At 37.4% G+C, this 13,951-nt stretch overlaps 1 pseudogene; it reads right to left on the reverse strand.

Moving 5' to 3' along the window:
• Positions 1-3,348: 3,348 nt before the first annotated feature.
• LOC119545323 lies at positions 3,349-4,388 on the reverse strand (annotated as a pseudogene).
• Between the last annotated feature and the right edge of the window lie 9,563 nt (positions 4,389-13,951).

The raw sequence follows: 13,951 nt of genomic DNA on the forward strand, positions 1-13,951 counted from the left end.
TTTGTGTGCTCTAGATTGTAAGCCAAACGCTGTAACAATTTCTGAATGAGATCCAAGAGAGAAGACAATAAATTTTAAAGTAAAATGCATGGAAGGAATTTTAGTGATCTTTATGAGTAGATGCAAGGGGAGGGGGGAGGTGGTGTGTCATTATCCAGGTTCAAGACCATGGAATCATTTACCTCTCTTTTGCCCTCCTCTCTCCAGCATGTCCCCAGGTTGTTTCATTCTTTCTTCTTAATTGAAATTCATAGGTCTCCTTGTCATTTACTAAGTATGGCCCTGTACCTTTGATCTTGCCCCATTATAGGGCAGATTGTCATTTCTGTTTTACAGAAGAGAAAGATGAAGCTTGGAAAAGCGATTAATTCCTTAGAGGTGCAGTAACTGGTAACAATGAGGCTGGAGCCCTGATTTTCAGCCTCCATGGACCTGGATTTTTCCTACCTTTCATTGTTTCCCTTCCCATACTTTCCCTACTTCAAGTCTCTTCAATCCGAAGATTGATTTGCCTTCCCCTGTTACTACTTCTCTACACCTTTGAAGCCATCTTACACTCTGCTTCCAGGGGTTCTCCCCAGACCACTCCTTTGAGCATGTGGCTCCTCCGTTCAACCTCAGTGACTTCCTACTACCAACCGGGGATGTCTAGATTTCTTAACCTAACATTGGAGAGCCCCAACTCATCTCTTCAGGCCAATGGTTCTTACTATCTTTGTTTTCCTGCCTTTGTACTTTGGTCTTATTTTCCTATCCTCATGAAAAAACCCTCCATATTCCTTTCTCACCAGCTCGTATGGCCAGCCTTTAAAGGCCCCATTTGCCTCCCACTATCTTTAAAGCCTCTGCTGACCACCATTCCTCTCTCAACCTGACCCAGGTCTTGTTTGGAGTAGTTGGTTTTGCAATTCATTTGGTAATTCATCATGTAGTACCTTTTGCAGTTAGAGAACTATGGACTTTCACACTTGATCTATAAATTTTTCACAATTCAGGTGAATATGTTGTCTCCCCAGCAACATTGTCAGATAGAGAATAGGAACTCCATGGTGATGCCTATGAGTTCTTTATAAGATTTTAATAAATTCCATGGATTATTTTAAGAGTTATGTAAACTGGAAGAAAAATATCAGAATAGCAGAGCATTGAAGCAAAATGAAAGACCAATTACATAGCACTTCCTCCTTAGACTTCTCTATTCTGCCGGGGAGGAATGTAGACCTGGCATCGTGGGACGGAGAACATCTTCTTGACCAAAAGGGGGATGTGAAAGGAAATGAAATAAGCTTCAGTGGCAGAGATTCCAAAAGGAGCCGAGAGGTCACTCTGGTGGGCACTCTTACGCACTCTTTAGACAACCCTTTTTAGGTTCTAAAGAATTGGGGTAGCTGGTGGTGGATACCTGAAACTATCGAACTACAACCCAGAACCCATGAATCTCGAAGACAATTGTATAAAGGTGTAGCTTATGAGGGGTGACGATGGGATTGGGAAAGCCATAAGGACCACACTCCACTTTGTCTAGTTTATGGATGGATGAGTAGAAAAATAGGGGAAGGAAACAAACAAACAAACAGACAAAGGTACCCAGTGTTCTTTTTCACTTCAATTGCTCTTTTTCACTTTAATTATTATTCTTGTTATTTTTGTGTGTGTGCTAATGAAGGTGTCAGGGATTGATTTGGGTGATGAATGTACAACTATGTAATGGTACTGTGAACAATCGAATGTACGATTTGTTTTGTATGACTGCATGGTATGTGAATATATCTCAATAAAATGAAGATTAAATAAAAAAGAAAAAGAAAAAGAAAAATATCAGAATATCAGAGCATTGAAGCAAAATGAAAGACCAATTACATAGCACTTCCTCCTTAGACTTCTCTATTCTGCCATATCCTGTAAACATCTAAAGTGTTTTGATAACACTTGGGCAGAATGCTTGATCACTGTGATTAAATATGGGTTAGTAGTACTTGCCAGGGGGATGTTCTTGTCCCTTGTATGCAAATTTTTTTTTTTTTTTTTACAAATAATTAGATTGATGTTTATTATGACTATCACTCCCTCAAATTATACTTTAACATGGCATTTTGAAAAATAAATATTCATCAATTTTAAATTTTCCTTCAAAGTATTTTACAAAGTTGATAAATATTAAGAGCACTGCTCCCAAATAATTGTATCTTTCTTCTAAAAATTACTTGTTATAATACAGATCACATTCTATCCCATAATTTGTGTAAAGAATCTGTTTTTTGGTAATAAAGCAAGAGTTTAGGGTGATTCATTTTTTGGAAAATCTTAATGGCAGTCACTCAGTGAAGAAGTCAGCCGTTCCTAGAATCACAAACACTCAAAAATTGTTGTTAATATTGACCAAGTTTTTTTGTTTTTGGTGGTTATTGCTTTAGTTGGCAATATCTAATTTAAGGCAAAAGAACATCTCCCACTAAATTTATTTTAAGTATTACAAAATGTATACGGAAGAGGCTATAAAGCTGATATCTTAAGTAACTCATCCATGAAATGGGTGCAAGTTTTTTTAAAAGATGTTGCAGTTTGCTAATACTGCTGTTATGCAAAATACCAGAGATGGATTGGCTTTCATAAAGGGGTTTTATTTGGTTACAAAGTTACAGTCCTAAGGTCATGAAAGTATCCAAACAAAGCCATCAACAAATAGGGTGCCTTCACTGAAGAATGGTGATGGCATCCGGAAAACCTCTGTCAGCTCAAAAGGCACATGGCTGGTGTCTGCTCCAGGGTTCTGGTTTCAAAATGGCTTTCTCCCAGGATGTTTCTCTCTTAAGTTCCTGGGGGTGTTCTCTTAGTTTCGCCCAGACAAACTCAGCTAGCAAAAGTGTGCTTTTCAACAGCCATCTCCAAAATGTCTCTTTCAGCAGCACCAAGCTCCTTCTGTCTGAGCTCTTATAGAGCTCCAGTAAACTAATCAAGACACAGGCTGAATGGACAGGGCCACACCTCCATGGAAATAATCTAATCAAAAGTATCGCCTACAGTTGGGTGAGTCACATCTCCACGGAAACAACCGAATCCAAATATCCCACAAGATTGGATTAAAAGGTCATGGCTTTGTGGGGGGTGTGATATATCCAAATGGCACAGAAGATATCCAATGATCTTTTTTCTCTAAAAATGAATGCCCCTACTTTTCAGTGTTCCTATTTTTCAGTAGGAGACTTGAGCAGCTTACCAAACTTTTCTTAACAAACCAAATATGTAAAAGGAAACAAACCAAAAAAGGACATATTTTTCACAGTTAACAATAAATAAAAGTGCAGTAAGTGTTCAAGTAGGGCATGTAGTTTAAAACACTAGCACAGGTCATTTTTTAAAGGCTCTTCAAGGGTCCCTGCCATCACTTATTATGTTCATAACTATTTGATTATTAGTAGTTCCTGGGTATGCCGGTTTGGATGTATAATGTCCCCCAAAACTCCATGTTCTTCAATGCAGTCTTGTGGGGGCAGATGTATTAGTGTTGATTAGGTTGGAGCCTCTTTGATTGTTTCCATAGAGATGTGACTCAGTCAGCTGTGAGTGAAATGTTTGGATAATTTCCATGGAAATACTACCCCACCCATTCAGGGTGGGTGTTAATTGGATCACTGGAGTCGTATAAAGAAATACACATACAGAAGGAGCTCAGAGCAGCTAAGAGTGACATTTTGGAAGAGCTGCAGCTTACAGAGACATTTTGAAGATGGCCGTTGAAAGCTGACACTTTGGAGAATGCCATTTTGAAATGCAACATGGGAGCAAGCAGACGCCAGCCACATGCCTTCCCAGCTAACAGAGGTTTTCTGGATGCCAATGGCCTTTCTCCAGTGAAGGTACCTGTTGTTGATGCCTTACCTTGGACACTTTATGGCCTTAAGACTAACTTTGTAACCAAATAAACCCCCTTTATAAAAGCTAATCCATTTCTGGTATTTTGCATGACAGCAGCATTAGCAAACTGGAACAGTGGGTTTGTAGGTCCTTGGCCATTGCTTCTACCAGCATACGAGAATTGGTATCCTCTTGACTTAGGACTGGTTTGAACACCATTTCCCAGTGGTCCAAATGTACGTGTAGCCATATTACTATTTGTGGAATTACTCTGTTCACTGTGTGCCCCTTTGTTCTGCTGTCATCAGTAGTCTGGATTGGATTCATTGAAATTTGGCACTTCTGAAACCATACAAAATTCCCCAGTTTTCTGAAGTTCACCACCCCTTCTAGTATCAAGTGTCAGACATCCTTTCTACATGGGTGCAGACCTGGTCAACTGAATACAATCCCTTGGCTGTATAAGACATCCAATTTCATCCCACATGGAAATGGTTGATGCTACCTGTTCTATCTGCCACTTTGCACTTCATGGCTGTATTTGGTTTTGGTCATGCATCTTCATGGCCTTCCTTTCCAGGCTGCTGTTCTTTGGGGCCTTCCTCATTTTTCACAGCCAAACAAAATTATTCTGAGATGGTGGACTCTTCTACTTTTATGCCCAGACCTCAGCACCACTACCCCTTCTTTAAAGAAAGGCTGCCAGCATCTGGGATGCCTCTGTCACATGGAAAGGCACATGGCAGCATCTGTTGGTCCTTCTCTCCTAGGTTTCCTTGCTCTCAGCTTCTGGCTTCATGGCTTCTTCTCTCCCTTTGTATGCATTTTAACCACATGTTCTGTTCTCTGTTTGGTAAAGATAATTTAACAATAGTAAAAACTTATGGAGAAAATCACCTAGTGTTCTTTTATCATAGTGATTTTTAATATTCTTTTCTAATCCCTATGCACATGTGCATAGACTTAGGTAATTACAAATTTTTGTTTTTGCATTATGCTGTCAGAAAATGCTTTAAGTGATTAAAATTACTAAAATACTTTGTTATATTCCTTTATCACCATAATTTGCTAAACCTTCCTGTTTTGGTGGATAATTAGGCAGTTTCCAGTTTTGTTTTTTAGGTAATTCTGCAGAGAACTTCTTTAGGCATATTTCCCTTGAACAAGTTCCAATTAGATGACTTACTGGTAAAAGGAAAGGAAATTTTTTTCTTAAAATTTTTTTTATGTTACAGCCACAGAAGAGTGCATAAAACTCAGACAGTTTATCAAATAGTTACAAAGTGAATACCTGTCTAACCACTGCCCAAATCGAGAAAGAACGTTTGCTATCACCCCAGAAACCTGTGTTCAGGAAGGAACCTTCATGGCCTTTGCTTCATATTTATCATGTGGCTGTCCAAATGGCTTAAATTGATTTATGTTGTCATGATGCTGGTTTGAATGTACTGTTTCATCACAGTATCATTGGTTTTGATTGGTTATTGTGTTTGCCAATTTAGTAGGCATAAACAAGATATCTCAATGTTGCTTCAACTTACATCTCTTTAACATGTGAAGACAAACATTTTAAAGTATGCTTATTTGTATTTTTCTTGAAATACAAATCTATTCATTCTTCAGTCTTAGCTGAACAGTCCTCATTTTTTTTACCCTTTTATTTTGATTACATTTCCAAATACTTGTGAACACATTGGTTCAGATGAATAATGGTCATAAATTTCACTAATCTAGGCAATGCTAATTTAAAAATAATAATGAATCCAAGGACTGTGTTGAAATTTTTTCCCTTACATAAAAAGGATTTGTGTTAAGCAAGCCTATAAGCAACTGCTATTTACAAGCTAATAATTAATGTGATAAGTTGTAAATTATGCATTGTCTGTTAAAGTAGGTCTAACATGACCTAGTAGTTCAGAATAGAGTTAATCAACAGTACTGGGTAGATAATAGAACTGTATTTTTAATTTAAATATTATCCTAGTTAAGATGTACCACAATAATATTTAAAGGAAAGTTTGGACATTCATGAATCAAAAGATTATTTCCCCCAAATTAACTATACTGTGTATTGAAATTTAAAATGAGGAATTAATCCAGAAAGCAACCAGAAGCAGATTCCAAGAACATAGTAATCCTTGTGTTTTAGTATTACTCATTAATACACAGTCAAGGAGGGGGGTTGTCGGGTTTGGGCCTCTGAATTCAAAGAGGAGATTTCCTGTCTGTGTAAGTATTCACAGGGTAGCGAATATTCCTGAGTGTTAGTCCAGCAGATTTAGCCATGTCAGACGACTCTTGAGCTGGTTAATCATTCAAGCTATAAGGGCACAGAGCTTAAACTCTGCTTGAGAGGGGATCAGAAAAACAAACAGAAAACACTCATGAAGGCCTGTGTGCCAGGAACTCTTTTTCTCCCCTACCAGACTATATCCTGAGAACAGGTACTGTCTTTTTCTCTGTGCCCATATTACCTAGAACTGGTTCAAAGTAAACGCTAAAGGAGAGGGTGGGTGGGTGAATGGACCTTGGGTTGGTCTACATTGGCTTTGTATAATCCAGTACTTTGAGTGTTCTCAAAGTGTGGTTCCCTTCTAGCACATCAGGATCACTTGGGAACTTGTTAGAAATGCAAACTGTTATGCTCTATCCCAGACCTCATTGGAGCCCACTGAGAACCCCTGCTGTTCTTTAACCTCTTCTGCCACCTAGTGGAATCTTTGAGAGTAGCATCTGGTCATGAGAGTAGGATTCTGTCCCTATAAATATATTATACCAAGGACTTTCTTGTACTTAAGATTACAGCCCTCTCTGAATGTTCATCCAATTTTATTTCCTTATGATAAAGTAGAACTTTTCCTTTTATAGGGTGCATTCTTTTCTCCCCACGCCTTGTGTAGCTGTCTCCTATTCGCTCTTCAGTCTTAGCTGAATAGTCCGTCACAAGATGACCTTCCTGACCTCTAGACCAGATTGACTCACGTGGCCATATTTTATCAGAGCACCTGCCTTCCCCATTAGGCTGTAAGTTCCCTGAGAGCAGGGACTGCCTTTCTGGTTCAAGCCTGTGTCCCAAATTCCTGGCACAATGTCTGGATCAGAGGTGCTCAATATTGACTTTGTCCAGTGGCAGGATCTGCAGGTGGTTATCCCAGGACCCAGGTTATTAAACCCTTCTGTGCCTTGGGGCTAGTGATGATAAACTTCTTGAAATGTATGAGGTATTCCAGCACAACAAAGCACTGTCCCAGAGTGCCAAGAAACACCATGAAACCTTGTAAAATAAAAAAATCCTTCCAAAAATCCATTCAGTTTTCAAACAGTTATCACTTATTTGCTTACAAATATCTAATTTTGATAGAAGTGATTCTGAGAAGAGCTTTGAACATAGAAAACCTTTTCTATAGAAGTATTTACTAATCTTAGACTCAAAAAAAGTTTTTTTTCTGTTTTCGATAAAATCATTATGAAGACATAAAGGAGGAAGATATGGGATATTTTTAATTAACTGCCCTTGGAAAAGTGTGTTCTTAAAATATTTATCAATATATTTATGTCCCAAGGACCTGTTAAGGTCCAGGATCATCTCTTTCCCATACATTCAGAAGCCAATGGACATTTCTGTAGGGCAACTGCTCAACTTGCTGGCTTTCTCTGTTCTTCTGGGGAGTTTTCCACTCCGTGACTGTATTTGAAGAGTTTTGTTTAGTCATACTAGACGACTTTGAGCCAGTTAGCCTTTGAAGCATCTGGACCTGACTTTGAGTCTCCTGTCAAAATTAATTCAAAGTTCTCCCTCCTTTTAAGAGGAAATCCAGGAACACTTCTGTGGAGTATAATTTACTCAGCACAAGGTCCACATTTTTAATTAAGGATGTACTGTACCACAGTAGTGTTTCATCCCTCAGGAGGGTGTTGACAGAGGATTGCTAAGGGAGGAGTTTTCTGCTGTGGTAAAGAGAGTCAACACCAGGAGGTACATGAAAGGCAGGGCCAAAGTCCTCTAAGAAAGCGTGCACTGAAATTTGAACAAATTTCTTTGGTTCAACCAACGTTTTCTTTTATTTCCATGATCCAAACTGGTCTTGCACTTTATTTATTTATTTATTTATTTATTTATTTATTTATTTATTTATTTATTTTTTAATCTTCATTTTATTGAGATATATTCACATACCACGCAGTCATACAAAACAAATCGTACTTTCGATTGTTTACAGTACCATTACATAGTGGTACATTCATCACCCAAATCAATCCCTGACAACTTCATTAGCACACACACAAAAATAACAAGAATAATAATTAGAGTGAAAAAGAGCAATTGAAGTAAAAAAGAACACTGGGTACCTTTGTCTGTTTGTTTCCTTCCCCTATTTTTCTACTCATCCATCCATAAACTAGACAAAGTGGAGTGTGGTCCTTATGGCTTTCCCAATCCCATTGTCACCCCTCATAAGCTACATTTTTATACAACTGTCTTCGAGATTCATGGGTTCTGGGTTGTAGTTTGATAGTTTCAGGTATCCACCACTAGCTACCCCAATTCTTTAGAACCTAAAAAGGGTTGTCTAAAGTGTGCATAAGAGTGCCCACCAGAGTGACCTCTCGGCTCCTTTTGGATTCTCTCTGCCACTGAAGCTTATTTCATTTCCTTTCACATCCCCCTGGTCTTGCACTTTATATAGGCTACAGCACATTCACCCCAGGAAGATATTTCCATGAAGGACTATAAACTGTAGAAATTTATGTATGAGCAGTATCGGGGAAGACAGAGTTTTAAACAGGAAAATTCCACGATTCGGTGGTAAATACCTGAGCTCCCTCACCATGGCCTTCCAGGCATGGTGCCTGAACAAGGCTGTCCCCTGGCCAAAGTAAGCAGTGTCACATTTCAAGGAGAAATGCCGGGGAGGAGACACAATGAAGTAGGTAGTGAAGGGCCAAGGGATGACCTCTACTGTCCCTTCAGTGATGTAATACTGCAGGATTCTTTCCAGAAATTTGCCACAGCTGGTTATATAGATCATCATAGTCTGAACACACAGAAGTTTATACTTCTCTATGCTTCGTATAAATTGTAGAATATTACTGTAATTTCCAAAGCAAAGTGAAATGCACCATAGAAAACTAAAGAAGAATGCTTGGGAACTTGATTTATTATTTCCAACTTTGATATGTGACTGCTGTTTACCGTCATGGCCCAGTGAATTGGTAAATGCGCAGGCAGAGAGCTGTGAGGGCTCCCACCCAGCACATTAGCTGTGTGAAAAGGGAGCTCATTCCTACCACTCTGCAGTGCTATTTCTGTTCTTAAAAGTTAGCTGTCACTGGCAGGTGGGCAGCATGACAAGCAATACAGCTCTTGAATTTCTTTCTGGTGAACAATTTCATTGTGATGGATGACATTTGGTAGAGATCAATTATCAAACAAGGGTCTATTACAAAAGTCTTGCAGTCTTCTAGGCCAGCTCCCCTTGGCCACCCCTTGTGTTCTGTTTTATTTTCTGTGGATTCACTTTTGGTTTCATCATATAGAACCACACAACGTACAGGCTCAAAAGGAAATATTTGACTCCAAGCAAAATCCATAGGGAAAAGTAATGGGGGCATTTTGACTTCATGAACAGCTGCTGGTGCTACTGGAGGCATATCATACCCAAGACAGAATGAATTAAAAAATAAGTCACCATAAAAATAGTTAAAACTTCATTACTTCCTCCAACAAACAGTGATGTAGCCTCTTCAAACTGAAGCAAGGACAGTCACTTCTAGTTGGTTAATGTTTATCCCAGGAGTAGAAATCTGAGATAAAGGCACAAAGCAGCATTTTCCTGATGCTGATTTTCCTTCCATGTACCCTGTGCTGCCTCCAAGACAGCTGATGCCGGAACTAGCAGAACTAGCAGAACTAGCAGAATGTTCTCTTCATGACCTGAGTCTTGGAGATGTCAAATCTCAAGAACAAACTCCAGAGGAGAGTTCAAAGGGATAAAGACACGGTGACCTGGCAGTGTTAAGAGCACTGGATGGGGAATTGGCAGGCAGCAGATCCTATGTTTTGCTTTCACGAACTTGTGTGTAACCTGGGTAATTCACATTTCCTCTCAGTTTCCCAATTAGTAAAAAGAGGGGGTTGGTCTAGGTGATTACAAGGGCCTGTCCAGAAGTAACATTCTATGACTTCTATAATTTGGAGCTTTTGAACAACTTTTCACTCACCATTATATTCCCTGTGCCTAGCAGATCACCTGAAACATAGAAGTCGCTCAATAAATATTTGTGGAATAAATGAATGAACTAACCCTCAGTTACTCAAATTCTATCATACAATTTTCATCATTTCTGCATACTTAATATTTTTTCTTTAGATCAACGTTTTTCCTTGTATAAAGTTAGTTAAAGGAAAACCATTTATCACTTGCCATAAGTGCTTTAGCCATGTCCAATTTTAACCTGTTGTGTTTCATTAAGTTCTAAGTATTTCTTAATTTCCTTTTTAACCCAAGAGTTGTTTATTAGTTTCCAAACATATGGGTTTAACCTATTTTTTCTTGTTAATTTCTAATTTTATTGCATTATGTTAAACAACATATTGATACTTTGGAATTTATTGGGGCTCCTTTAAAGCTGAACATATGATTTACTTTTGTAAATATCCTATGGTACTTTGAGTAATAAGGATCTTTATACGAATAAGCAAGTGCGGCAAGGACAAGTGATACTAAAGATGCATGAAAAAAAATTTACTAGTACACACAGGTCCTGGAACAGAGAAGAGCAGCACGTCTCACAGGCTCATCTGGGGAAACACATTAGGAGAAGTAGGCTCATCCAAGCCAGGTGGGGAGCAAACAGTCACACTGGACCTGGGGAAGATGTCTTTATAATATTAGATGGGTGGAGCTGTAACAGATGGTCAAGCAAGAGTGGGGATTGGGGATTGTATTTGACTTTTGTACGTGTGTGTGTGTGTGTGGGGGGGGTGTATGCAAACCTGGGTAGGACACGGGGTGGTGGGGGGAGAGGGAAAAGCTGTTTACCTTGCATAAATAGGTGTCAGGGGTGGTCACTGAGGGACCTAACAACAGGGTGTAAGATGCTGAGGTGTCATGACAAGGTAAAAGCCTTTATCTCACTAATGACAGGGTTGGAGATGCTAAGGTATCATGTCAGTGTAAAATTCCCTATTTTATCTTAATTCACTAAATGATTGAAAAGAAAGAGTATTCTTTGTTTCATGGGTGTAGGATTATATAGATACACACACACACACAATAGCTTGAGTTTATTAATTGTATTGTTCAGACATGGAATACCTTCATCTTATTTAATCTGCTTGGTCTATCAGTTTTTGAGAGCAATGTGTGTCAATCTCCATTTACAATTGTTGATTTATCTATTTTCACTGTAATTATGCCAGTTGTTGCTTTATATGTTTTGAGGCTGTATTATTAGGTGCATATATATTTACTATGTTTAATTGTATCTTGCTCCATTGTTCTTCTACTAGTATATAATGTTATTCTCTGACACTTAAGATTTTTTTTTGTCTTAAATTTTATTTTGCTAGATATTAGGGTAACTAATCAAGATTTCCTTTGGTTCAAATTTGCCTGGCAGATCTTTTTTACTTGTTAATTTTCAACCTATCTGTGGCTTTGTTTTTAAGAATATCTCTTGTTGGATTTTCCCCATTCCCATCTGAAAGAAGCAGCCTTTAATTGGTGGGTTACATTAATTTACATTTACTATTGTACAGTTATAATAGGACTTATTTCTGCCATCTTGTTACATATTTTCCATTTATTATATTTCTCCCTTTTTTCTCTTTCTCTACTTTCCATTAGATAAAGTGTGTTTTCTTATGCTGGTTTAAAAGTTATACATGTTCTGGTTGTTATAGTGATTGCTTTTAAGTTGAGAGCCATGTTTATATTTGTTTACCCCTATTTATATTTGAAAGTATCAGTATTTTTATTTTCACCTTAACAAGATAGGTACATTAGCCTTCTCTACCATTCCTTTATTATTCTTTGCACCCATCACCATCCATTGTATTGATATCATCCTTATATTTATAGCTGGGTCTTTTTCATTCACTACTCTTTTTTTAAAAGACAATCACAAATTTATCGAAGTGTAAATTTAACCAACCTTACCTCCCATATCCTTTGTAGTATCCTCCTGGATTTTTTTCTCTTTAAAAAAAAGCAAAAGAACTCCAAGGATGGTTTTAATGTGGTCTTAGTGAAATGAAATCACTGAGGACTTGCATGCCTGAATTACTTCTATTATGAATCCTCACACTTGAGTAACGTTTTGGCTGGAGGTAAAGTTGTAGGTTAAAAAGTACTTTTCCTTCAATTTTTATAAATATTGTCCCATTATTTTGTGTATCTATTGTTGTTGAGAGGTCTGATGTCATTTTGGTTTCTTTTCTTTTGTAGGTGGTGCACTCTTCCTTCTTGGAAGTTTTTAGAACTTTTGCTTCATCTTTGATGTTCTTAAATTTCACTATAATGTGTTTGGGTGTGTGTTTTTCTTTATTTCCTGTTTGCATCCTGATGAGCCTTTCAATCTTGAGGTATTTTTTTCTTTCTTTAATTCTGGGTGTTTTATCTTCATTATTTCTTCAAATATTGCCTCTTCTCTGTATTTTAGTCTTTCCTTTTGAGATTATTATTATTATATTTCATTCATTCTGAAGTGTATAGTTTTGCACTTTTTTATTTCTGAATTCTGTCTGTATCTTACAATTGATGGTGTCTTCTAATTGCTGTTAGTCAAGTAACAGTTGTAACATGGTTGTCTTTGCCTGTGCATATGAGAACATATAAAATGCCAGCATCAATTCTTGCAGACTTGTTATCTGTGACATGTAAAAAAAAATTACCAGCAATAGTAGAACATTCTTTTAACTCCTGGGAACCAAATTGTCATTGGGAGAGGTTGGAAGAGGTGATGAATCAGATGTGTTTAGCAACATTCACAAAATAGGATTCAAAAGTAACTTAGCTTCATATATAATTGCAAAGCTGGCTTTAGAGCTCAGTGCTAAACATATTTAATTCTTTTATCATTTTTTAAAATAAAGGGTTCATAGCCTGTGCATTTGATAGCATAGAGGAAGATATGTGGAAAATCACAGACATTGACAATTTTGAGTTGAAAAGCGATTTAAAAAGTTGGACCCTGAATGAGTAAAAGTTTTAGGAATATCTTAGCCAATGTATTTTACTTATATTTCCTCTCTTAAGTGTGCACAAGAGTTATAGATGCTACAAATTATGTATAAATAATTTATCTACTTTCCATTAGATAAAGTGCGTTTTTTTCTGTGGGTTTAAAAGTTATACATGTTCTGGTTGTTATAGTGATTGCTTTTAAGTCGAGAGCCATATTTATATTTGTTTAAGTCTAAAAGAGCTTTTTCAAGAAGTATAAAATAAAAATTCTAAGTGCTAAGAAAGCATTATAGTGAAATTTGAGGACAGCCTTAGGCTACTTTTCTCCTTTAATAAAATAATGTTGTGTCTTATAATCGATGACAATCTTAGATTTGATAAAATATGGTGTCTGTATTTGGAACTTCTACTTCTATCATCACTTCTGTCTCATTATTTCATTCTTCAGCTAGATTCATTCTGCTATTTATAGGGCTCTTTATTTCAGGTAATATATTTTCCATGTTAAAATTTCCATTCTTTTGAAAATAGAAGAGCCGTAACACTGCCCATTTTATTTTATGAGGCCAAAGATATGACAAGAAGGAGGAGTAGGAGAAGAAAACAGACCAACATCCCTCATGAACATAGATGTAAAAGTCTGTAACAAAGTACTAGCAACTAGAATCCAACAATATAGACACAACATAATACATCATAATCAAGTAGGGCTTATCGTTTATCCTGGGAATGGAAGTCTGGGATACATTTGAAAATCAATCAATGTAATTCATCATGTTAGCAAACTAAAGGAGAAAGCCATATTACCATTCAATAGAAGCAGAAAAGGCATTTCACAAAAGTCAACACCCATTCATAATGAAATGCTCAGCAAATTCATAAGAGTAAGGACTTGCCTCAGTCTGTTA

The sequence above is a fragment of the Choloepus didactylus genome, chromosome 10 (genome assembly GCF_015220235.1).
Source record: "Choloepus didactylus isolate mChoDid1 chromosome 10, mChoDid1.pri, whole genome shotgun sequence".
Classification (NCBI taxonomy): Eukaryota; Metazoa; Chordata; class Mammalia; order Pilosa; family Megalonychidae; genus Choloepus; species Choloepus didactylus.